The 26,635-nt window shown below is 40.2% G+C and overlaps 1 protein-coding gene across 1 annotated transcript in view; it reads right to left on the bottom strand.

Moving 5' to 3' along the window:
• SEMA6D (semaphorin 6D) overlaps positions 1–8,051 on the bottom strand; it is a 129,794-nt gene extending 121,743 nt beyond the window's left edge. The window contains exon 1 of the mRNA XM_088148551.1: positions 8,032–8,051. The gene's annotated coding sequence lies outside the window, so the exon portion shown is untranslated. The remainder of the gene's footprint in view (positions 1–8,031) is intronic.
• Between the last annotated feature and the right edge of the window lie 18,584 nt (positions 8,052–26,635).

The raw sequence follows: 26,635 nt of genomic DNA, 5'->3' as shown, positions 1-26,635 counted from the left end.
ATGGAAACCCTTAACACCTGGCATGCTAACCAGAGGTGTACAGCCTGAAATCCAGGGCTTCATGTTATACTTGAACATGCTGGCTACAGTTCCCAGAACTCTTTCTAAAGCTGCCATTTGAACTGTCTTTCTAGCTGTTTAAAAAACAAACGGGGGAGGTCGTTCCACAGAGCACAATCACATATCAAATGTATTTAATCAATTTAATTAAATGTTAATGTCATTTTGATGACATAGATTCCAAGCGAGGATTTTCCAGGCTCCTCCAATTTCTTCATTCTGATTCCTGAATCATATCAGGATATCATGAATAAAAGGCCTATCATTCTATTTTTTTAAAAAAATATATTATTTGATTATTATTTGTACTATTCTTCCAAGTTTTGCAGATTGACTTAATTTAAAGTAAAAAAAATAAAAATTAATAAACTCAGATCAAGCCTGGCTGATCTGTCCATCCCTCGTTCATGTTTGTTATTTTCCCTTCCTTTTAAACAACGTTTTTGAAGTATTAAACTCAGCAATTATTTGAGACTCCAACTGAAGAGACTTGGAATACTTTTTTTTCAACCTCACAGATCTAAAAAGGATTATTTTGCTTTCTTTTAAAGAAAAAGTACAATGCATTTTAAAAAAGGATATACTGTATATTAATAAATATTGAGGTCCTAATTTTGACCTGGGGAATTTTACGTCAAAGGATTGGTTCTGGTTTAATGTTACTACAGTTGCCTCAAGGACTTCTCTGAAAAAAAAATCTCTATGAAAGAGAAAGTTTTAATAAATTTTTAGCTTTCAATCTCAGCAACAATTTCCATTTGGCTGAGCCCCACAGCCAAAGCTGTGCAATTCTTAGCCCCAAGAGAATTCTGCCTCCCTGTTCTATGTCGGCATTCACAGTCCCTTCCTTCTTATCTGAGTTTTAAATACCCTTTTCAGGCTGAATGCCTCAACGGGACTTCTCTTGATGTAGCTTTGGCAAGCTAGAAGGGGGGTTGTTGGGAAATTTTAAGTACTTAGGCAGGGCCCCCAGCATCAGTGTCTGAATACTGGGGCTATGCAGATCTGTGAAAGATGCTTTATTTCACTGAAGGTTCAAATTTAGCCCTATCTCAATGCTGCTTTACAAAAACAACATGGCTCCCTCACTTCGCCTGCTTTGCGTACCTTCTCTGGCATTTGCAATACCTGGAAGAGGCTTCTGTGGCCTCATTTGCAGCCTTCCTTTTTCACAAAGGAGCCAGAAGCAAGTTGTGAAGGAAGAACTTGCTTCCTTGCTTGAATAAGGCAGGTTTCTTGGTCTCTGGATCATGAAGTGCCTTCCTGAAGCTAAGAAAGGCCACCTGAGGTTTGCTAAATATCGCATCATCTTTTTTTTTACAGTGAGATGTATCATATTTTCCAAGAGTATATGGCCATGCCATATACTCTTGGATGAGTATGGAGTCTTGGATGAAGACTCCTTACAACAGGTACAAGTGCAATGCATAGGGACAAATTTCATCTTAGGAGTACACATTTCGGAGCCAGCTGGGTGTGGTGGTTAAAGGAACCAGGCTAGTGTAACCGTCTGTGGGAACGACCTTGGGAAACAAGAGGAAGAGCCACAGCCTAGACAATATCTGATAAACAAAATCTGAGTCTGAAGGAAGGGTGGGGTGGAGAAAGCAACTCAGAAGGGATGCTTCCTAGTTTTCAGGAGAGTAAAAGTAAGGGAGGGGACAGGTTCTTTCAGACTTGGAAGATTGATGTCAGCCCTTTGAAGTAGTCAAAATGCCTCTCCCCTCCCTTACTTGCACGATTCTGTTACTGTCACCTTACAATAAAGATAGTGGTTCGTGTTTCTTGTCTGGACTACCTCAAAGGGGCTGACAGCTACAGATCAGGAGACTGTGAGTTCTAGTCCTGTCTTAGGCACACAGCCAGCTGGTGACCTTCAGCCAGTCCCTCTCTCTCAGCCCTAGGAAGAAGGCAATGGCAAACCACTTCTGAAATCTTGCCAAGAAAACTGTAGGGACTTGTCCAGGCAGTCACCAGGAGTCAACACTGACTCAAAGGCACCAAAATACGCCCCCCCCCCATTTCTACTCTTGCATATACCCACAAAACCAACCACTACCAACTACACTTAGGCCTCTGGCTGGTTTCAAGGACACTGATGAAACAGGCTTGCACTTGGGCTTTCTGGCTTGATATATAAATACATCCTGTTTGTGTGAATTTCAGTACTGTGTACACAGTGGGCATCAGAGTCCCATCCAGAGCATTCTGTTTTAAATCAATGCAACTAAAGTGATAACAGCAAATCAATGTGTAGGATATAGGATGGGAGAAATATCTGTCAACAGCTCACTTCTTCACTTAGTTGCTGAGGATAAACACAGAAGAAAGCTTGACAACAGATTAGGCAAGATTAAAAACCAGCTGAAGGTGAGTGAATAAAAGAGGATGATTGGTGGAATGATTTATAAAGGATCCAAAGAAATGAAAACTTTTGAACAAAGCAAATAGTCTGCCAGTTCAAGGGTTTGAACTACATAGAAGAAGATTTGGCTACACACATCTGATGATTCCTGATAAGGGTGAAACTAGTCGTGTACTGCCTCCGGATGGTCAATATAACTAAACATAATACATGAACAATGGGTTGCATGGTTGGTTCATCCTACCCGGTTCCATTTGGGCAAGCTGAGTACAAACTATGCGAGGATCTTTATACATCTGCTATTGAGGAACTGTCTGGAGCTGGGGACAAAATGGGTATTCCTAAGGTTAAATTTGGAATATAAGAAGAAGCTGGATTCATCTAAAAGCAAGATGTGGCAAGTGTGAAGCAAAAGAGAGAGCACACACAAAGGAAACTCTTCTGGTTTAGGACTTCCTTATGGTCAATCTGAGTGGGTAGATATGGTCTAGAGTCTGAGCATAACTGAACATTTGGAAAGGAGCTCCACACTGCAGTCTAGACAGAGTACCATGAGAACAGCAGCACCAAGACTTAAACGTTTCTGGTTCTCAACCCGAATCAGGGTCAGTCTTAGTGCTAGGCAGAGGGAAGCAACTGTCTCAGCAGCAGATGTTGGTGATAGCAGTAACAAATCTTCATCTGTTCCTTCTGAGCCTCTAAGCCATTCCTATCTTGGATGACAGAGCTGTGTATGTCCCACACGCACATCCAAACTCTTCTGAAACTCCAGCGTCCTAGAGGATTCAACCATGGGCCTTACAGTTGGCTTCTGAATTTAAAATGGTGCTGTTGAGGGAGATAGATGGGTAATATCTTGTCTTTTATCTCAGGCAATAAAATACCTTGGTGCAGAGGGACATTTTTCAAGAGTTCCAATCAAAGGCTTAAAGAAAACGACCTTGTGCAGCCATATCAAAAACTTTAAAAACTCACCTTGGGGCAACGATGACAGTTCCCACTCCCTAGTGGAATATTTATTTTAGTTAGAGGGAAGGGCTAATATAATGGAAGAAGGAAAACATAGCCCATCTGAATGCTGTTAAAATCACAACATATGTCTGAAGATACCATCCCACGCATGTCGCCATTGCCCCCCCTCCATCTGAATACCCATGCACAAGGGGGTCCTTAGTATGAAACAAAAATATCATTTAACTTCAAAGTCTCTGCCTTCAATTTTGAGAAACTGAAACAAATTGAATGCTGTCCCCTTGATAAAACTGTTCACAAAGCAAGAGGGATTTTCAACAAAGCTTTGATGACTCCCGTTCCGTTCAGCTAGTTATCCTGGTTAATTGGATCGATGGTGACAATGGTAATTACCAGAGATAGGACCGCTTGTTCTGTAATTATGTGTCAATCTTTGGTATGAATTGGACTACAGGATATGTACAGTAGATTCTCCCAATTACAAGCAGGTTAAGTGAATGACTGAAGCTAATCATGTTTGTTTTTATACAGAGGGATAACAATTCCCAATCAGAAGCAACTTTCTTTTTTCAAAGGCATTAAATCTGCGAAGCTGCACTACATCATGGATTTGTAAGACAAATATACAACTGAGGGCCTAAAGGTTTTATTTAATTTAAGGATTTTTTAAAAACCTAAAGTAGCACAATCTGCTGCAACCATGGGTCTGCTGGCAGTCACTCTGATTTTCACATTCCTGCTACTACATTTTTTAAAGAAGAAGTAACTCATTATTTCCAAAAGACATGCTAAATATGGGAATAATCTGAATTGCTGTGGAAGCTTTTATGGGGTTTGCTTAAAAATGATATCCCACAGTAAAATATATAGGACTTTAGAACATCCTTCACGTTCACAAGTGCATAGTTGTATAATTGTAAGGACCTTGCGGAAAGCATTATTAAGCTTCATCAGCAACTAGAAAGGCTTTAAGGCTCCGTGTGGTAGAATTTTTCTTGTTGGCAGACGGTGGACCTAAAGCTCATACATAGTGTGGCATATCAATGGTTTCTGGTTATCTATAGTATTTGGCCCTTTCTATGATGTGAGAGAAGATTAGCCAATGGCAGCTAATCTACACATAGCTTAGAATGAGAGAAACGCATGAGCAAACCAGAGTGGCCATCAAAGGTCTCCTTGGTATCTGTCTTGACCAACATCTTGGGAACGGGCAGTATTACCAATCTATGGGATGCTCTTCTTTATGGTGGTCTATGACCATAATAAAGATTTGATTTGATTTGCTCTTCTTTGCTAATACCCCTTCTGTGTACCCAGTCTCTTCAAATGTGCAAACAAACAGGAGAGGCAAGAGGACCTTCAGTTTCTGCCAGAGCTTCATGGCACAATTAGATAATTTTAGATTCTGAACTTCATGTTAATCTTATGCCCTCTTCTTTTTGAGCTGGTTATAAGGATTACTCTAGCTACTACTGCTACAACCAAAACACGTGTGTAACCAACCCTACTGCTTTTGGGGGTCTTGCTCATTCTTATAAATGAATGAGCTTTGTCCCCAGCTCATGCCTAGATGGCATCAGCGGGATACACAAAGTTCATAGGAAGAAGACAAATAAAAAGACAGTGGTAATAGAAGCAGAGGCATGAGCTCACACAGGGAGGACATGAATTGAAATAGAGTGGCACTCTTTTGCCCCCACTGGGAAATAATATTAGTTACATGAAGAATTGGCTACCAAAGCTTCAAGCATCCATATCATATATTATAATTCCATACTGCTTTCCATACAGCTGCATCTTGAAACTGTTTACAATAGAATTATAAAATGCAGTAATGAAAACAATAAATTTAAACCATATAAAACACATTCATTGAAAGGACAGACAGGGAAAGGGGAGAAATCAACAAGAACATCAGTCATCCAATGTTTGTATGGTGATGGCCTAGGTGAAGAGACAGGTCTTCAACAGATGTCTAAAAGGTATAATAGTGGTTCCCTAACACATTTCACAGGGGAGAGCATTTCAGAGCACAGGTGCCACTACAGTGAGGGATGTGCCCATGAGTAACTGCAAAATGATACTCTTTCATCTCAGAACATGCAGTATAATCTTTTCTGATGATCTTAGTGATCAACCAAGTCTATACAAATGATGGCAACCCATCAGATATTCCTTCTCAACCAAAATATTGGTATAGTTTCAATGTAAGCCAAAAGAATTTTGCCATATAGCATCCTAGATTTCTTAGGCATAGGTGGACAACCAAAGACTGGTTTGGTCTTAGAAAATGTTTCTTCATTGTTGAATTTTACCCCAGCGTTGGTGGCTTGCATTTATGATGTTCCTCTTCGGCAAGACAGATCCTTTGGTAACCAATTCCAGCACACGAGCTTGGAGATAGTTAAGATAATCAGTGACAAAAATACTATTCCTACAATGCAAGTTTTGTTTTTTTTAAAAAAGCTCTTTTGAAGGTATTGCAATTTTTTTTATATTAGAGGATGAGATACTGAAGTATCTATGGAAGAACCTTAACAATAAACAGGAAAAATAAGTGCTTATCTTTTTTATACACCAAAAAGAAAGAAAGAAAGAAAGAAAGAAAGAAAGAAAGAAAGAAAGAAAGAAAGAAAGAAAGAAAGAAAGAAAGAAAGAAAGAAAGAGAAGGGAAGGGAAGGGAAGGGAAGGGAAGGGAAGGGAAGGGAAGGAAGGGAAGGGAAGGGAAGGGAAGGAAGGAAGGGAAGGGAAGGGAAGGGAGGAAGGGAGGGAGGAAGGAAGGAAGGAAGGAAGGAAGGAAGGAAGGAAGGAAGGAAAGAAAGAAAGAAAGAAAGAAAGAAAGAAAGAAAGAAAGAAAGAAAGAAAGAAAGAAAGAAAGAAAGAAAGAGAGGAAAAGCTTAAACGCTTCTAAATCAGGCATTGTCACCATCATGTTACCTGAGATTTTAATAAGAAGTCTTGCAAATCAGGTGGTGGCTATTATAGATGACCCCTTAAGTTAAGTAACAATGAAGCAAAGTATTTTTCTTTTATACCATAATCTCTGCAAATGAGTTCCAGACATCTCTAGCAATGCTTTGATTGATAGTATTTGAAAGCTGAACAACCTGGTTAATTAGGCAGTCCTGTGGGGGCACTATGTGATGTGCACTGAAAACCATAATTAAAATATTATATTACAGTGATCTGTGAAGGCAACTCACCCTTCTTTCCCTAAGCTTGGTCTTTTCTAAAGGTGTGCCACTTTGATCAATGCATCCGACAAAAGATCTGGCTATGTGATCTAGCTTTAGAGGTCAAGAGCTCATCCTTTCATGAAGGAAAACAAAAGACAAAAAGTCTTTCTTTTGTTCTTCTTGTCTTTCTTTCTCCATGGCTCTAACCCTTAGTCCCATCATACCTTGTTTCACTGCTTAACTCTCCAACATAACCAAAAAGAAGCTGCTTTAGTAAAATGTGTATACTCCATCTTAATTCATGGGAATAGTAATTGAAAAATTGGATTTAATTTAAGAGGACTTTCTGTTTCCACTAAGGACTATTTAGAAGGACGGTTCCATTTCCAGTAAGGACTGGAGAGCTCCAAAAGTGTCTTAGATTTAAACAGGGATGGTCATCAACAGCAACTTGGGTCTGGGTATTCATTGTTTTTGATCACGTTAGATCACTTTCACTTTGCAGGTGTGGTTCTTTCTTATCACTGATTAATTATACTTCCAAGCAACCTCATAGGAGCAAGTTCTATAGAGAGCACGTATGTCAGTAAAGTAACAATAATAGCAACAAACCAGCCATGAAAAATAGGTCAATAATTGGGATCAAATCATCAACAACAACAGCAACAATAACGTGTTAAAAATTGCAACCAAACCAGCAGCAAAACATTGTGAAGTTCAAACACCATGAAAGGTCTGTTGTTGTTGTTTAATCCCTACAGAAACAAAAAGATCTTCCTAGTACTGAAAAGATTTTAATATAGATGAGCCCCTGTGGAGAGGATGCTCCACAGATGGTGTATCATTACTTTCTCTTTGGTTAAGTGTCTCACTTCACTTGGCAGGGTAAAGGACTATATGAAGAAGAGCTTCAAATGAAAACCTTGAATTGGCACTCTCACCTGGAAAGTAAATTGATTTGGAGATTGGAACAAACTGCCTTTAAGCTGAATATCCAAATCAAGTATTTGCACAGTCCTAGCTATTGGCAGTAGCAATAAACTCTGAAGTTTATAGGAATATGCACCCAAAATCAACAGTTTACATCAGCAATAAGAAAACATCACTCTTGATAATGCGGGGATACAACACTCCTGATTCGGTCTCCTGTATGAAATTATATCAGTGTCAGGGGTAAAACAGGCAAGTGGTAATATGCGGCAGCGTGGGTCCAAAAGCATGTTAGATTCATTAAAAGACTGCTTCATGTATACTTTCTCAGATGGAGTTGTAACATTACAGAGCTGATATATTAACCAATGAAGAATAAAACAACCTTGCACATGGTTGTATTGTTGATTGATCATAAGCAATCTTTAAAACAGGGTTGACTTTGTAGACATGGAAAGAACTAGCAAATGCTAAAGATATTGATCAGAGCAATTTAAATTAGGGCATCTCAAGATGGACGGACCTTACCTCCTATGGACGATCAAATGCTGAACACTGAAGCTAGGGAAGAGGAGAAGGAGAGAGAGAGAAATGAGTCAAAACACAGTTCCCCTTTCTACAATGCACAATGACATTTATTCACAAGGTAAACACAAGAAAAGTGGAGAATAGGCTTACCAGGTTTCATCGCCAGCTCCTGCAGAAAAGACTGGGGAAGCCCCTTGACTGAAAGCTAGGAAGACTGCTACCATTCAGGCTATTTTTTTTATTATTATTATAAATGCATTTCTATACTCCCTACTATATTTCCAAAATAGTTAAGACATGTAACAGGCAGGGGGAGTTGGGAGATTCCACCTTGGAAGGAATAAGACAATTTTGGGGCTGAGTTTGGCTTTATAACTTTTGTGTAAAGACCAACCCCAACTCCAGCTGTTTGGAAACACTTCCCTTGCAGATCTGATTCAACCCTGAATCGAAACATGTTCTGTCACAAAGCCTGCAGATGGAAGAACTCTTGAAGCAATCAGCTATATAAGAGTAGATATATAAATACATATCCTTTTTATATGTTGTAACTAGATATAGAAACATTTCATTTTGAATGGTTCAGGGATAATCAAGCATTTCAACCTGAAAAGGGGTGCCAGTGAAAGAAAATGCTGTGACAATTTGCAAGCTGTTTAGTTTTCTTAAGATTTTCTTCAGATTGATATTTCCTGTCCCTATTTTAAAAAAAAAAAAATCTTAAGAGCAATGCTTTTAATTTCAGCCTTGAAATATCTAGTCTAAGCATACTAATATTCATCAGTATGGTTTATTTACAGCATGGATCTGCAGTCTAATATCTGGCCATACTTTCTCCATCACTGGTTTACAACATATAACTCCAAGTATATGTTCTCCTTAGTGGCACCATCTGGGGAGGAAACTGGGGCAGAAATTTCTACTCCCATGTAGAAGAATAAGCAAGGGGACCCCTAAACACTCAGGTACCATCAGGAAGACCCATCAGGATGGTGGGGAGGGAAGATAGGTTCCTTTTGGTGATGGCCCCATATTTTCAAGAATGTGTAGGTCTGCAGAGGGAGAGCTATAACAGTTGCCGTTATGATATTGTTGACACTGAATATTGTTTCTATATTTGTGTAACTGTTTGTTTTACAGTTTTATTAACCTCATAGAAGGGGGAGGTCTCTTTGCTCAGCATATCATAAAATAAACTAATACAGTTTCCTGGAAGTGACCAAATCTGGATCAGAGATTTTCTGACTTAAAAGCTTACACTTTTAATGCATATTTCATTAATTTCAGTGGCACTTGCCCAGGCAAATAGTTACACGCCTTTTGTATATTTGGGGAACTTCTACTTGGGGATTAATTAGGGGTGCTTCAAACAGCTCTAATACAACAATACTAACCCTAACCTATAACCTTTGTCTAGGGCCCCTGTTTTGTTTTGTTTGATTTTGCTGTTTATAAGATTATTTTAGTCTGGGCTGTCCATCTGATTTGATGTTTTTATCATTTTTTATGATTTTTTTCTAGTTTTGTATGCTGCCCAGAGTCCATTGGAGTTGGGCGGCTAATGAATTCAAATAAATCAATCAATAAACTTTCACATACGCAATACCCAATGACAAAGCACTGGAAGCATAAATGGATAAGTAGGTACCTACAGATGAAAGGAACACACAATGAAATATTCCCACAAACCAATCAATACAGGCACAAGCACTCAGTTTCACCAAGCTACTGCAATCTTTAGGATTCCCAGGACTGAAGACTGCAAGCCCGTCATGTTATAGGAGTGTTAAAACTGGTAGGGCTAAGCTGAAGCTGTAACTATACTGGATCAGAACCAACTGTGCATCTCTGTGCGACATACTTAATCCCCCACAGGGCTGCATGGTGCAATATATTCAGAATCATAGAGCTGGGAGGATCAATCATAGAGTTGGCTACTGAGTGATGAACTCAGGACAGATGACAGTCAATCCAAGAACTTTATATACCATCCTAGTGCAGGGATCGAATAGCCACTTATATGTTACTAGATACAGACACCGATCTGCATAACATTTCCCTGTGTGAATCTATATGTGTGGATTCAAATTAAAAAAAAAAATAACCTTGCAATTTAAACAGGAATACAATCCATCTCTCTCTATGGAGGAAGATCCTGCTGAGTCCGCTATTCAAAAACTAACTCTTGATGGGCAACTTGCACTCCTTCCTCCTTCAGGTTTCGTAACATTACTGGGCAGTTCTTCAAACTGAGAACTCCACCAGAGAGAGGAACGTTCTCCATGTAGTAGGAGAACCTATGCCTTTAAAAAAAAAGGGGAGGAGGGAGAGGCATTTCAAAAAGAATTCATGTGCTACCGGGATCATTTTCAGCAAGTCAGAGATGTTATTTAGATACTAATTACCATCTAATTAAAAGGCTAAGGCCACAGATGTCCTCCATTAGTGGAGACAGGGAAATATGCAGTTATTAAACATTAAAATTACTAGCGGAAATGATCCAAAGGCAACAAGAAGGAAGCTTTTAACCACGCAAAAAAGGGAAGATTGTTTGTTGTTACCTACAGGGCAATGTTAGCAGGGTGGGAAAGGGATGGGCTGAGATGAAGGAACCACCAAATTCAGAAACCCATCAGGTTTTTGCCAGGGAGGGTAAAGGGTGGAAGCTGGGCACCTGGAGGGAAAATAAGTATGTTAGGTCTAGCACTGGGCTACATTTGTATATGGTCTGGGTGCTTCTCGTGAGGATCAGAAGGGTTTGGGATTTGGTGGACACCACAAGCCATTCCTATTTTGCCCTCTTTTCCATGGAAGAGCAAAAATAAAGGAGCAGCTGTAGAGTGGTGAGAAGAATAAGAGCAAAAGGGGAGAGCTAAGGGGAGAGAGGAGAAAAGAAATAGCATGGGAGGAGAAAGAGGATCCAAAAGGAGACTACAATGGAGCCCACAGGAGTGTACATGCAGGTAATAGTGTCTTTGAGAACATTGTCCTCAGAGCCTCCTCAACACTGGCCACACCAGAAGAAAGAGCAGGTCCTGCTCAATAGCGTCAATGGCCTATCTAGGCCAGGAATCAAGACCAGCACATTAAGGCCAGCGAGAATTCTCCAACTGCACCAAGAGGTGCAAATTTCTAGCCCTGGGATGAACAAATTATTTTTAGGCAACTTAAGCTTTGGACAGAATGAAAAGGGCTGCGCTCAGAGAACTGGAGGGCACAGGACACACACACACATTTCCACTGAATATCATTACACTGAATGGACTAAATATAGTTGCTTTTATTATTCTGCCAATTTCTCCTTCCACTGCATTTCAAATGTACAACTGGGTTGCCTCTGGAGGCTCCCTTCAAGGATTCTGCACATATAAGTTTTAGATTCTAAGATATCAAGGTGGCTTCATAGCATTCCCACCTCCAATTATCTCCACCATATCTCTGTGAGGAACCAAGGACAGAGAGAGTAACTGGCCCCGGCTGTTGATGGACTTGAACTTTGGTAGCCTTGATCCCAATTCAACCTCTTACTCATTCAATCACACCGGATCTCTGGCTGTGCCTGCCTGCTCTGAATGGAGACTAAAGGAATAGACAAGGTGGAGTGCAGGCTTAGATGTCCAAAGCTCACTCATCTGAGCATCTTCTTCTTAGCCTTCCAGATGAAGGAGGAGCAACAGTCTTGGCAGACGTCTGAAGATCAGAACACAAAACTGTCAAGCCTCCAGTAGCTGAGTGCACGGGGAGGACGTGATCTGATTTACTGTTTCAGCATTCATGATCAGAAACATTTAAAGACTCCACCAAAGCCATGCCCAGTTTCAATCTGTGGTTTTGCAGTAACTTTAATGCAATAAAGACTGACTTCTAGTTGGAAACATCTGTCTTTTCCACCAGGGGGGAAAAAGGTGCTTTATCTCTCTTCTTGCCTCTCAAGAAAATTAAATAGATTCCTCCTGCTGAGCATTTTATTTGCAACAGGATACTGCCAAATTTGTTAAAAATGACTCTGTTAGATGGACTCCTATTTTAGCGATATAAATTCTCTCTCCTTTAAAACTGGAATTGAAAGTTTCTAATTTCCGTCTACCGTGCAACCAAGTCTTTGCTCCATCCTTTGTCTTCTATGGGCACAAGATCTTGCACTACTGGCAAAGAATTGAATTAGTTAAAATATAGCTTGGAGTGGCTTGGTTCACCCAACATAATCAGCCATAAAACAGTGTTTTGCAAGCTAGAATATCTGAAGTATATATCAGGGCAGGTCCAATGAAGCACATGATGGCTTCTTCCAATGCGTGAATGCAGGCCAGTTCTTTATTAGTGTGGTCAAAGACCAAAAATAAACAAGTACAAATTTGAGGAAGTTGCTCAAAAGTGTACTAACACAAACATGGTAAAGTTAATAAAAAATGATGAAGTCCAAACCCAGTATCTGAGAAAGGCTGTTCACATGGAATTAAACAGCAGTTCTCACTTCTCACTGAAGATGTTACCTAGCCAGGTAACGAAATGTTTGCAAGAAAACAGCCAAGCTCAGAGAACTCCAGGGACTCCACAGTTCAGCCCTGAGCTACACATATTCTCTTCTATTGGTATCACTTCTCTTTGAATATTTCTTGTATTTAACCTTTGGATGGTTTTATCTACTAAATTCTAAGGAGCTACAATGATCTTCTTTTCTTCTATACTTATGTTCAGCTGGCATTTGAATATATATTCCTTCCCTTTAGCTGTCATCTAGGTTATTAGATATTATTCTTCACTTTCACCTCTCTTCTTTCTAACTTGTTTAGTTTTGTATGTTTAGGGTACTTCTGGCATCATGTTTTCCTTACTACATTTCTCAAAATTGCTATATAGGTAGTCCTTGCTTACCAACTACCTTATTTAGTGACTGTTCAAAGTTACGACTGTATAAAAAAACCAGCTTTGCAACCAATCCTCGCATTTACGACTGTCATAGTGTCCTGCAGTCATGTAATTGCCATTCATGTGCTTCACAACCAGCTTGTGACAAGCAGAGTTAATGGAGAACGTGGAAGTAAAATTGCAAGTTGTGGTCACGTGATGTCTTGCTTAACAACTGCAGTGATTTGCTTAATGACTGAATAGGAAGTGATGTTGTATTTCATCATGGTCACATGATTTTCTGCTTAGAGACCATGGCACTTAGCAACAGAGTTGGCAGTTCCAATTGTGGTCACTAAGCGAGGACTATCTGTATATTGTGGTAGATCAACTCTACATTTCATTCACCGTATGTGCTCCCTTTTAATTATTTATCCTTCAAATGTTGTTTTTAGGGACTAGCTATATCTTTAGCATGTTGTAAACTGCTGTATTATCCTGAAAGCAAACAGAACCTATAGCAATACACTAGATTTCCCTCCACATGGTTTGGAAGTTCAGCTGCAGAATTTCTAAGCAATATGGTATCTTCTGGGGCTGAGTTTACAAAATCCACTAAAATAGGCTAAAATGAAATTGAGTGATTTCATAGCTTGGCTTGTTCCAGATGTGTGGGACTTACAATCTAGAATTGTTCATGCCATCTGGGAATTGGGAACTGCAATTCCTCAAATCTACAAGTCATCAGATTGAAAAAGGCTACGGTAACTTAAAACTGAGAGCCAGTTTGGTATAGTGGTTAGACTCCAAGCTAGAGAGTAGGAGACTGTGAATTCTAGTCCCGCCTTAGGCATAAAGCCAGCTGGGCGACTTTAGGCCAGTCACTCTCTCTCAGCCCTAGGAAGAAGAAGGAAATGGCAAACTACTTCCAAAAATATTGCCAAAAAATCTGCATGAACTTCTCTAGTCAAGATTGACTCAAGGTGCACACATATACCTACAGACACAAAACCCACCACCCACCTTAAATTATCATCTTCTGATCATGATTAAAATCCTCAAAAGATATTCTACAACAAGATGGAAAAGGGATGGGCTCTCTGTGGAAGAAGGTTGTTACTTATTAGTTATGATTGATCATCATTATAGAGACCTGATCAACTCCCAAAGAGAGTCCAAAGTTTCCTGAAGCAGAGTTAAGAAGGAAGCTCAATAAATGTACAGCCAGCACAGAATTCAAAGATGGTCTTATTTTAGTAGCTCTATGTATGAAACTTCTTATTGCTCAGGGAATGATAACGGTGGAAAATCAAATTCTGTTTTGATGCATAAGATGAAGTTAATGGAAAACAGTCTTTTATTCTCTGACTTGGCCACAGCTGCTGATCTGGAACAAACAGGGTGACAGTTTCAGACCTAAGATTTCCTTAAAACCCAACACTTCATAAACTCTGTTGAGCACATGAATCTTCTCCCCTCCTGTTGCCTTTTTTTTTTTTCTCCAGTGTGAACTGGGTCTGACAGACCTGATTTACAGAATACAGATGACAATATTATGAGCTTTTAACCTAGTCCTAAATCTTCAATGGGAAATGTACCAACAAGGAAAAAACAAGACTTTTGATGTCTCCCCCATCCCACTTCTGTGACTTGCAGTGAAATAATGGCACAGAAATGTGATTAATAATCTTCCATCATATCTCAAAACCAGCGAGGCCCCTCTTAACATAATGCTGCAAGGGGCCAGTAAACTGGTACCTTTCATTCTGAAGTAATGGTACATTGAGAAGGTAGTCTCAGTTGCAAACAGAAATGCAATGTAACACTCTTGGCCCCAAGCAATAAGAGTTTGATGCTGTTTTATCATGGATTTGGTCATGTTCTGCATTGGTTATATATAACAACAAGTTTAATTATCTGTAGGATTAACCTTGATGGAAAATGAGCTAGGAGCCACTGTCAGTACTGAGCAATTGACTGGTGAACAGGAGTCATTGTGTGGAAGTCAAAATTAGGAATTAGGGATGAAGTCAAGAATCAAGAAAAGCCAGAGTGTGATTGTTTGGTTTGGATTTAGCATGAAGTCCATCCACCACTGTTATTGGTGAAGAATGATTAATGGCTTCATATCCTTGGGGCTCATTCAACAAACCGTGGTTAAAACAAATCCATGCTTAACATGAAATACGAAATCAGCCAATGTCATTTCCATAGCAAAGTAGCAGCCAAAGCAAGAAGCTTCTCTAATCTTTCCTGTGGAAATCAGCCAAGGTCCAGCTTTTGCAGATGAGTCTCTTTGGTTTCCTAACTGTTGTCTTAACTGCGTCATGTTTTATTCTTGATGGGGAGATTAAGATTAAAAAGATATGCTACAAACAAACCAAACTTCCTTTACCAGGTGAGTACAGCATTTAAAAGGAGGGCTTTCCCTCAGGCTTGCTATGGGATTAGAGGGTCTGAGTCCTCAACCTGATTGGCTCTCGTACCTCCTATATCTTATTCGGTTAAAACAAGACAAAGACAAAATAATATGCATAAGCATTAAAGCATTAGCTTGAATTAAACCCCAAAGAAACAGAATTCAGGATCACATCTCCTTCCTTCCTTCCTTCCTTCCTTCCTTCCTTCCTTCCTTCCTTCCTTCCTTCCTTCCTTCCTTCCATCCATCCATCCCAGGATTAATGAAAAATGCACAATTGAAAATAACATTACAGACTTTTTACAGAAGAATTATCTCATACATTACAGCTTTAGCACAAATACGTACTACAGGGCAATGGGTCAGCATTGCAAAAAAAGAGTTAAATAAATCCACACAGTTAATTAAAAAAATTGGCAGTGTGTGGCTATAATTGCCAACCTTGTAATAGAATTTTTAATGACCCTTCATCAACAAATATATGCTAATGAATCCACATTCAGGCTAAATTTCTTATGCCTCTCTCTGGCTCCTTCCAATTTTTTCCCCCGTGATATAAAACATTAGCTTCACAGTTTTGGAGGACTTAAAAAAAAAAATAACAACCAAGCACATCAGATCCCCCAAAGATATTGTTTTAAAGAAAGAATATTTTAACAGAACAGTCAGGCTTGTTTCATTTTTGCTTAATTTGCAGTTCCTGCCCACAAGAGGAGCAGACAACCCACAGGGTTTGTGCATAGATTACAGCTGACAGAAACACAAACTTTTAGACAGTTTGGCAGCCTCTGTATTGTTACTCCTGGGAATGTTCCAGATCCTCCACAGCATCAGGGAACAACAACAACAAAAAAAGAGTAGGGGATTTATTGTGCAGCTCCTTAGCTTTGTGATTCTAACATGTGTGACCATGACAGGGCAAAGCACAGCTCCATGCACGAGGTGGTGTTCATGCATGAGTGAAATGTAAAGTTGTAGAACTGACCTAAAAGAGTTTAGTGCCTGAGGTAAAGAACGAGTAGATGCCCTTCCCCAGTTCATGTTTACACGTTAGCTAGATTGACTTTTGATTCCCTTGTGGAGATATGTTGAAGGCACTTGGGATGTTCCGTCTGAAGAAAAGACAACTTAGGGGAGACATGATAGCCTGTTCAAGTAAGATGGTCAAGTAGGGAAGCCACAGGAAAGATGGTCAAGAACTATCTTCCATGGCCACAGAAACTAGGACCAGAAATAAATATTGGAGCTACCTCATATTTATTTATTTACCTAATTACTAATTTACCTAATTATAAGGCTGCCCAAATCAAACAATGTAACTCTGGGCAGCAGACAACAACAACAAACAAGCTATAAACCACATCCATGTGCAAAACCCACATAATGTTCAAACATCTATAATACATAAATATAAAATACAAATGATTCAAATGACAACTTTGTTTAAAAATAAACTTCCTGATGCTAAGGCCTGTACAACAGTGGAACATCTGTCTATGGAGGTTTTTAAGAAGATGCTGGGCAGATACCTTTCATGGAGGGCAGACTGGGTTTTTCTGCACATTGCAGAGGGTTGAGCCTGATGTTCCCTGTGGTTCCTGTCCAACTCTATAGTTCTATGAAGACTGGTGATGGAATTGTATGACCAACATAGCAGGGAAGAGGTTTAATTTAAGCTATACAAGGGACATTGGGTCACACCTCTAGCTCTGTTTTAAACAAAAAGGAGCAGTGAAATAACACCTCAGTGCTGCCACTGGTCCCACAAACCTGCTATGTCACCCTCCCTAATGATAAGAGGATCCAGCCTTGTGGAGTGCTGCTCCATGACAAAGCCACACTGACTCTTAGCAATGTAGCTGCTTATTATCTATTTACTCTAACAAAAACTCTGAGGCTCAAATCTTTTTTTAATGGTATTGAAGGTGCCAAAACGTGAAAAGTAGGCTTTTATTAAGCATGAAGACATAGGAGGAAAATGCATTCTTGTTTTAATAGGCTTTTGATAGTTATTCCTTTATTATTCGAAGTACTGTAAATCCTAACATTCTCATAGACGTTCAAGCTCCGTAGTTTCTCTTCCAATGTTAGGGCCACAACAACAATTTTTCTAAGGTAAGTTGATATAAAAGATAGCCACCCACCCAAGTATGGGTGCTGGGAGTACATTTGAACTCAAGTCTCTCTCTCTCTCCCTCTCTCTCTGATCCTTGTCTAACATGCCAATTGTGAGATAATTTTGTTGGTCCATCCATTGGTTATTCCCAGACTATCTTCTGGCTACACAATTCTCCAAATCTTGTGATACACATCCAAAACTGCATTTCAGATTGTGAATGGGAAAACTGTACAGAAAGGCACACAATAGAGAAATGTGTATACTAGGTGAAATTGCCTACAAGCATACATGTTGTTGTGGCTGGCAGATGAATGCTTTGGCCATCGATTGAACAGGCGGCATATAAATAAATAAAAATGTGAGAACTTGTCTGGGAAAGATCAGTTCCTTGGAAATGAATCTCAAGTGTCAGCTGCTTTGTTTTGGTTTGCATGCTGCAGAGAAGGAACTGCAGACAAAGTAATGGTGTATTCCATGTAAACAAACCAGGAAAAGAGAAGTCAGATCTTTTCGAGTGAAAAGTGAAAAATAATGCACTTGCAGGAGTTTCTATACAAGCCTCTCCAAAGGTTTGTATAGAACCACCCAAGAGGACAATATAGAAGACCGAGAGCCTGACAGCCTTGGGCTAATGTAAATAGTACCTATATCTCAATCAAGCTTTAAGATGGCAGATCTTGCTGCCCAGCTATGCCACACCACCGAAAAAATAAAAATCCAAAGCTGGAGTCAGAGTTTGGATCTAATTTGGTATCCGCTATACGCTCATTTCCTTTTCTGCTCATAACTTTTAAAAATAGACTTGTGGTCTTGGGTCAACACAACACAACATGTGAGGCATGAACCTAAATCAACAGAACAGGAAGTGGGCGGAGCTTTGCTTGTGTGACCACTAGCAAAGCCGTAAGCTGAGTTAGGGAGGAAAAAAAAAAACACATATTGCAAGCTGAAACCTTCTCTGAATTCTTTAACTGAGTTGCTCTCATAACTTCATTCTACTTATTATGCAAAAGTAAGCAACAGACGTTTAGGATGTGCCATTGCAGAGTAGGGTACAATTACATAAAACAGCAGAGGTAGAAAGTTCAAGCATCTAGCACTGTTGAAACAGGCAGCATTCCTGCTCTTAGGAGAGAAAATTAGCAAACAGCTATGAGTTCTAGAACAGTCCTGCAATGTATTTATTTTTTAGTTTAATAGATTTATGTGGCTGCCCATCTCAAATATATGATTCTAGGTGGCTAATAACACTAAAAATGATAAAAACGTATACAAAAGCATAACATCCTCAGCAGCCGGGGAAATAATTCAAAACAACAATCAACATTCAACCTAACCAAGAGACTGGCTCCATCACACACCTGGGGTCCCAGTTCGAGCACAAAGCCAAGTCATCAGGGCCTTGTGAAAGGCCATCAGGATGGGGCCAATCTGATCTTCAGAGGATGACATTCCAGAGGGCGGGTGCCATGACAGAAAAGGCTCTCCTCCTGGGCCCAGCCAGCTGACACTCCTTGGCAGAGGAGACTCAGAGCATGCCCCTCCTGCCTGACCAGATGGGATGGGTAGAAACAATATTGCTTTACATTCTGCCCCTAAAGTACCCCTAAAGTGCCCCTACAATTGGAATGCTTTGGGGAAAGGACTCAATTCAAGGGGAGGCTAGAAATATTGATCTGTGATAGTCTACTAATTGCTTCTCAAGGACATGAATATATAAGGTGGTCCTCACCTTGCTCCCCTCTCTTTGTCTGTTTCACCTCAAAAGCAGTCTTTTCTAATTTCTGCCAGCACAAATGGTGCAATGCAGTCCACGTGCTGCACTTCACTATAGGCCAAAGCCTCTGCTCCAGTTGGCTGCTGTGTGCTATGGCAAGAATGAACCCTTCCTCTCTGGTCACTGATCTCCATGATCCTTTTTTCCTGGCCTGTTGGGCTGCCTGCCCCTTTCTGAAAAGACCATCCCATGGTTGACAGGTGGACCTCTTTCTTCCTTCTTGCTTTATTTCACTGGGAGATGGGTGAAATGGTGGACCTTCTTTACTAGCTGAAATTAACAATAATTCAACCAGTTTCCAGTTATAGCCCAAGTGACAGGAAGAAAGGTAAAATTACCATGCCTTTTTTTCCCCCACCAGTTTATTGCTGGATGGGAAGGTGTCAAGTATGATGAGAAGTCAATAGAGGAAAGCTCATTCAAAATCTCTTTCAATAGAAATCATGTGTCTCAAAGACTGACCCACTGAAAGGAAACAATTGGTGCATTCTTTCTTGGGAATGGTGGGTGGGTGGGTGGGGAGAAGCAGAAGAATCCACCAATCAGGGACTATAGTCACTGATATCTGGACAGGTCACCTGGCTAGCAAATAAGTGTAATGGTGACAACCTGATTCTCCAAATTATTTTTCCGAAAAATCCAGCCTTAAAAAGTTGATAGTGCCTATCTTGAAACATTATGTGGTACAAATACAGAATACAAAAATACGTACATATATTTGGGCAAGTGGCGAACCAAAAGAGTACATGTTTGGAAAAGGAGTGTTGAAAAAGTTGAGACAAGCAAAAATACAGAGTTCATCTGGGAAATCTGTTAGGACAATTTACATACAACACTTATGCGTATGTATTAGGAGATTCAGAAGCTGGTCCACATACCTGTCATTTATACCTCTTACAACAACCCTGCAAAGTTGTTAAGTTGGTATTATTAACTTCCATAGCACAGGTGGGAAGAGGGGGTGACAAAGATTAAGCAGATAAAGATTTGTCTAAGACTATGGGGCAAATTCATGGTAGATTCTAACGGGAGATTTCACATTTATTGAGCAATTGCTTAGCCACGACTTTAGATCTTTTGGAGACCAAGCTACAGAAATGTCCATCCTTGCTATTTTTGTGCCCCGCAAGGTTTCCAAGCTCTCAACTATTTGCACGAAGAAATAAATAAGGTGCTACCAGGCTGGTGTGCCTGATCCTGTGTTCTGTTCTATGTAACAAGGAAAACAAATGGGCTCTTCACAGACACTTTTTCAAAATATGCCACAGAAAGGAAGCGCACCTGCATTGGCTTTTAAGCTTAACCAAACTCTGAAAAGCTGAAATCTGGATTTTGCAGACAATGTCTACATTTTGCAGACTGGTGCTTGATCTTCGTAGGAAACAGGAGAGAAGAAACTCTCTGATCTGCAACTTGCAGTTCTTTTTGTCCTACACTTTCTTATGTCTCGCATACCTATAGACAAAAATGCCTACTGATTTACAAGAACTGTAAATTACTTTATCCTTTAAAACAAAGTAAAAACTCCAAGTTCTTTTGCTACAGTGCTGGAATCAGGGCTGCAGAAATGCAATTTGTTCTATAATGATCACCATTTCTTTTATCTGTTCCAAGGAAAAGAAAAGAAGCCATGTAAAACTGTTGATTATATTCAGCGCTAGAGACTGAAATATAAAGCAGGGTTTCTCGTTTCTGGCTACAGCCCAGCAGAAAACTCAAGATCTAATTCCACATAATTTAGCTGATAACAGGATCCCCAAAGTGTATTTAATCCGGGGAGTGAAAGTCCACTTTTGGTGTCCATAAGATTTTATTTAACCAAAAGCAGCCATAAGTTACATTTCTATGTTTCAAGAACACCTGAATACACCAAAGAGAGAGAGAGAGAGAAAAAGATATGGCTATTTAAAATACATGGACTTTTCTACACTTGGGACTATTAGAACTGGAACTGCAAAAATCCAGAGGATTACTAGATAGAAGCAAAGGTCTAACACTTTGTGGCCATCTGGTGATCATCCAGAGGACTGCTGTCCTCATCCAGTAACCCTAATATATTTGATGGAATCTCACACATAACAGGCTGTCAAGGGCAATCCTGTATATACCATCTCAAAAATAAGTCTTAGTGGATTTAAATAAGCTTCTTCTTACATAAATGGTTGCTCATTTTTAACCAGGAATGTCCTACTGAACTTTGTGGGACTTATTTCAAAGTAAAGCCACATCCCCACATAAGAAATGTTGGTTATCAAAGACAAAGTCTATATACTGAATAAAGAATTCTTTATAGAAGTTCTTGGGCAGGTCACATTCAATTCATTCATCCTCTGAAAATGGTTATAATAATACTGATCAACCATTCAATATGATATAATGCAGATGAGGTGGAAATGGCCAGAGTCATAACTAATAAAATTGACTTGCTCAAGGCTACATCAAACTTCTAAAAAACTAAGGCTGCCAGATCTGGGCTATAAAAATTCAGACCATCAGTAGACACTGGTAAAGTGATACAAAAACACTTTGCTGCCATCTAGAATCATCCTGATTCTGGCAGCTCAGATCTGGTAGCCCTCTTAAAGACTGCCAAACAGTTGAAGCTGCCATTAATAAAATCATCCAACAAAAAATTAGTAAAGGTGGTATGTCAGTAAAGGTGGTATGTCTTCTCAAGAATTCCAACATTATGTCCTCCAGAGGCTATGCAGCTATGAGCATCTTATGAAGCAAAATTGATGCTTATCCACGCTTATTCACATGGTGATGGGCGAGGATGCTGGGGTGACTTGATTTACCTCAATTTAGAAATCCATTGGCTACACATTTATGAAAAAAGGCAAATAAATTTTCAGTCAAGACTAATTGAAAACAGCCAGAAGAGCGGTTGCTGAATCAGATTACCATCTCGTTCAGCGCTTCTTCAGGGGTAAAATGGGTTACTAATTTCTCTCTATATTTGTGTGCATTTTGCATTTAAACTTCTTTCCAGCGAGCCTTGGATGCATTGGACTCTAACCAGAATAGTTAAATGTCTTAATTTACAGAGGAAGACATTCTTCAGGAAGGCCTCTTTTATATGGCCATGGTCATAAAACAACCGTTTACTGAAAGATAAGGCTGGTGGTGGAACTTGCTACTATCTTTTCTAGTCTCCTCGCTCTAGATGCTTTCTACGCTTTTTCAGATTTTACTGTTTTATTACAAGTTAAAAAAAATACACAATACAAACCAAAAACTAACTATAAAAATTACAAAAACAAAGGAACATAATAAAAACACTAACAACAACAGAAAAGGGAAAATATATAAACCATCCAGGTACATCACCTGTATACCAAGTATCAAACAATATATTAACATTTCTAATTAGGAAAAATACCCTCTATTTCTGTCAAATGTCATGAAATCTGTGCCAAAGATAAACATACTGCATCACTTTTTGATTATTGAAAAAAAAAAGCCTTTTCAAAAATGAATAAATTACACATCTTGAAACCCATCCTTCATATCCAGAATAATGCTCTCTACATGACTCTTTTCCTAAGCCAGGGGGACACATTAGATTCCATTTTATTTTTGGTATTTCAAAGGAAGTCAACAAATCTTTTTTTTTTTTTTTTAAAGTTCAGGTGATGCAGGAAGCATGGTGAGTGCCAAAGAAGGTGTCCACAGATCCCATTTGTATCCTTGGCAGAATGCCTCAAATCTTGCGTTGCTGGGAATCAACAATGGAAATGAGCTCCCGTGGAGTCCTTGGGGTTCTCTGAGCTTGGCTCTTTTCTTGCAAACGTTTCATTACCCAGCTAGGTAACATCTTCAGTGCTAAAATGGGATGGGGTTTGCTCTCCATTTACAGTGGAACCTCGGGTTACGAACGCTTCTGTTAACGAACTTTTCGGGTTACGACCAGCTCCGGCCGCAAAATTTTGCTTCGGTTTGCGAACTCCGCCTTGGGGTATGAACAGGATACGTGGCAATTTTCCCTCCCGTGACACGGTCCGCGGCCATTTTCTGCCCCTGACACGTGGTCCGTGGCCATTTTCCCGCCCCTGACACGTGGTCCGCGGCCATTTTTCTGCCCCTGACACGTGGTCCGTGGCCATTTTTCCACCCAACACGTGGTCCGTGGCCATTTTCCGCTCCTGACACGTGGTTGTAGGGAGGGGGACTCTCCCTCCAAGCAATAGCCGCCTCCCTGTCCTCCACGCCAGAACGGATTAACGGTAATTACATTGAACCTTATGGGAAAATTTGCTTCGGGTTGCGACCAATTTGAGTCGTGACCAGAGTCGTGGAACGAATTAAGTTCGTAAACCGAGGTTCCACTGTATATACTGTGGCCTGCCTTGCCAGTGCTGGTGGGAGTGGGGGTTCTGTTTTGCTCCTCTGGTCGTTCCTTGATTAGCCTATGTTTACTGCTTGATTGTGTGCCTGGTGGTAACCTTTGCTTTTCTGGGTGATGATTGCTGGTGATTGATTGCTGGTGAGGTGATCTTCTGGTCTTTTGTCTCTTTTGAATAGTACGTAGATGCTGTTTATCTCTATGTGTCTGTTAATTGCTGCCTTGTCTGAATACCAGGCTTCCAAGAATTCTCTTGTATTTTTGGATTTAGCTTGGTCTAAAATGCTGACAGTTTCCCAGTTAAAACTATGGTTAAGTCTGTCCATGTGTTGTGAGATTAAGGAATTTTCATCAAGTGTTCTGACTGCCAGTTGGTGCTTAAGATGCGCTCTGCTAGTCTTCTGCCTGTCTGTCCTACGTAGTGTTTGTTACAGTCCTTACACTGTATGTTGTAGATGACTCCTGTTTTTAGTTCTTGTGCTACTGGGTCTTTTGGTTTACTTAAGATATTTTGGAGTGATTTTGTTGGTTTGTGTGCTACAGAGTCTGTTGGTGGTTTCTGAGACGTTTCTGATGTATGGCAGTGTGATCCTTTTCATAGCTTGTGTTGTAGTAGGTTGAGAGGTCAGGCACTTTTTGATAAAATTACGTGGATATCCATTTTGTTGAAAGATGTTGTATAGGTGGTCTTTTTCCTTTTTCTGCTCTTCTGGGTTGCTGCAATGCGTTTGTGCTTGCTTGAATAATGTTCTTACACAGCTCCTCTTGTGGGAGGTTGGGTTGTTACTTTGGTAATGGAGTACTTTGGTAATTGAGTACTTGATTGGTGTGGGTTGTCTTCTGATAAACTTGGGTTTCTAATTTCCGGTTGTTTCCTCTGCTGATGAGGATATCCAGGGAGGGTAACATGTTGCTGTTTTCTTCCTCTCTGGTGAATTTTATTCCTTTGAAGATGTTGTTAATGGTTTCATGTGTCTTCTCTAGTTGTTTCTTTTTTATTATAGCAAATGTGTCATCTACATACCGGATCCATACTTTAGGTTGTATGTGGGGAAGTGCTATAGCTTCTAGGCATTGCATTACAATCTCTGTTATGAGTCCTGACAGTGGTGATCCCATGGGTGTGCCTCTGATTTGTTGGTATATTTGTCCATCAGACTGAAAATAGGTGGTGAGGCAGAGGTTGAAGAAGTCCATGATTCTGGGTATTTTGATCTGGGTGTATTTGGTTAAGTTGGGTGTGTTGTGTAGTACTGCTGATATGGATTCTTTCACTAGTTCTGGGTTTATGAATGTAAAGAGCTCCCAGATGCATTCAGTCTAGGACCTGATTTAGCAAGGCTCTTTTGATGTTCTTAAAGATATAAGACAAAATGTCTGTACCAAGATTTGATTGCCTCAGAAAACAATAAACACTGAATACTCTGATTACATTCAGAGGGGGAAACGATAGGAGAATGATGAATCTGTGGAATATTGTGGAATATCTTGGGAGAAGATGCTTGTGGGTTGGAAGCTTGAAAACTACTTCCCAATAGACATATGTCTCTGGAGACTATACTTGGTATAGCTACACTTCTGTGGTGAAATAAGACTGCAAGGATTTCCTTAACCTTGAGGAATAGGAGGAAGAGCCACAAAACCAAGACAACAGTCAGATAAAAGAAATCTGACTCCAGGCCAGATTTGTAATCTGAGAAAGTATCTCAGGTAAGACCCTCCCTAGTTCTCATGAAGATAAAGGGAGAGAGGGAGGGGGGAAGCACTTTCAGACTTGCAAGATTTTGTTACTATAGCCTTATAGTAAAAGTACTATAGCATGTGTGACTTTGGTTTCCTAGTCTGGCCTGCCTCAGAGGGCTGACAGTAACTGAGATTAATCTGTTTCATTTTATCACTGGTTGGGTGTACAGTCTTCAAGATGTTGTTAGTCTCTTTTTCCTCTTCTGGAGTTGTGCAGACAAACAGTGATGTTTTGACTAATTGTGACTTGTCTGGCTATTCAGCAAGTCCCTATAGCATCTGTAGCAATTTGGTCTTTGTTTTGAGTGAAGCACTACATCTCTGTGTGTGTGTGTGTGTGTGTGTGTGTTTTCTGCCATTTTTTTTGGCCTGATAGTTGGCTCCCAGTTCCTGGTGTCCATAGCAGCATGGGCTCCTCAACTATACTGTTGCTGTAACGAACTCTTGCCAGCTGAGGCAGCAGTGGAGATAGTATATAAGGTAGGTCATGCTAGGGTCCTCCATACCTGTTGCATAAACAACATCTATTATTGAGACCTGGAATCTGGTTGGACAAGTTGGCTCAACTGGTTCACAAAACCCTGAGTAGGGCCCCTTCCCTGAATTCCACTTCCATCACTGACAGTGATAGCTGAGAAAACCTTTATATGCTGGTCCTGAGGGCGCTGGGCTTCCTTTGCTCTTTTTCTTTCCAGGGAAGACAAGAGACAGAAGCTGCTCAGAGCCACACTTGTGGGAGTTCTGGCTGGATGTTCTCTGCTTTGGTGAGTTAATATTCTAGGAGCCAAGACAGATAAGGGCTCTCCATTGGAAATAACCTTCCTTCCTTCCTTCCTTCCTTCCTTCCTTCCTTCCTTCCTTCCTTCCTTCCTTCCTTCCTTCCTTCCTTCCTTCCCTCCCTCCCTCCCTCCCCCCCCACTGCCCACTCCCCACTCCCCACTCCTCCCTCATGAAAAGTAACTCATAACCGTTGATTCCTTTTACACAACTCCCTTTGGATTTGATCCCCAGCAATTTATAGGAGTCTTCTCTATTTTACTACCTACTAGATTTGTTGAATTGCCTCCCTGATCACTCCCAGCTGGCATGGTGATGCTGCTTGGATGTGATGGAAACTGAGGACCAACAGTTCTATACTATTAGGGGTCAAGTCACAAGGCGTCTTGCTCTAAGCCAAAATATGCAAAGAGAGGAAACGATGTTCTTTAGCTATAAAATGGGAGTGTTGGCCTATGCTGCATGCATTATTATTTTTTCCATCGCAAGCCCATTTTGTTCCTCACTGTAATCTGCGTACTCGGTAGAGTAGCATGGAAGAGATGCAAGTGGCACGGCCAATAGGCTGCAATTATT

Source organism: Python bivittatus, unplaced genomic scaffold, assembly GCF_059951505.1.
Source record: "Python bivittatus isolate LINGU-HERP-01145 unplaced genomic scaffold, Pbiv_v1 ctg000530_np1212, whole genome shotgun sequence".
Lineage (NCBI taxonomy): Eukaryota > Metazoa > Chordata > Lepidosauria > Squamata > Pythonidae > Python > Python bivittatus.
The sequence above is the reverse complement of the archived record's forward strand: the minus strand, read 5'-3'. Positions and strand labels throughout refer to the sequence as shown.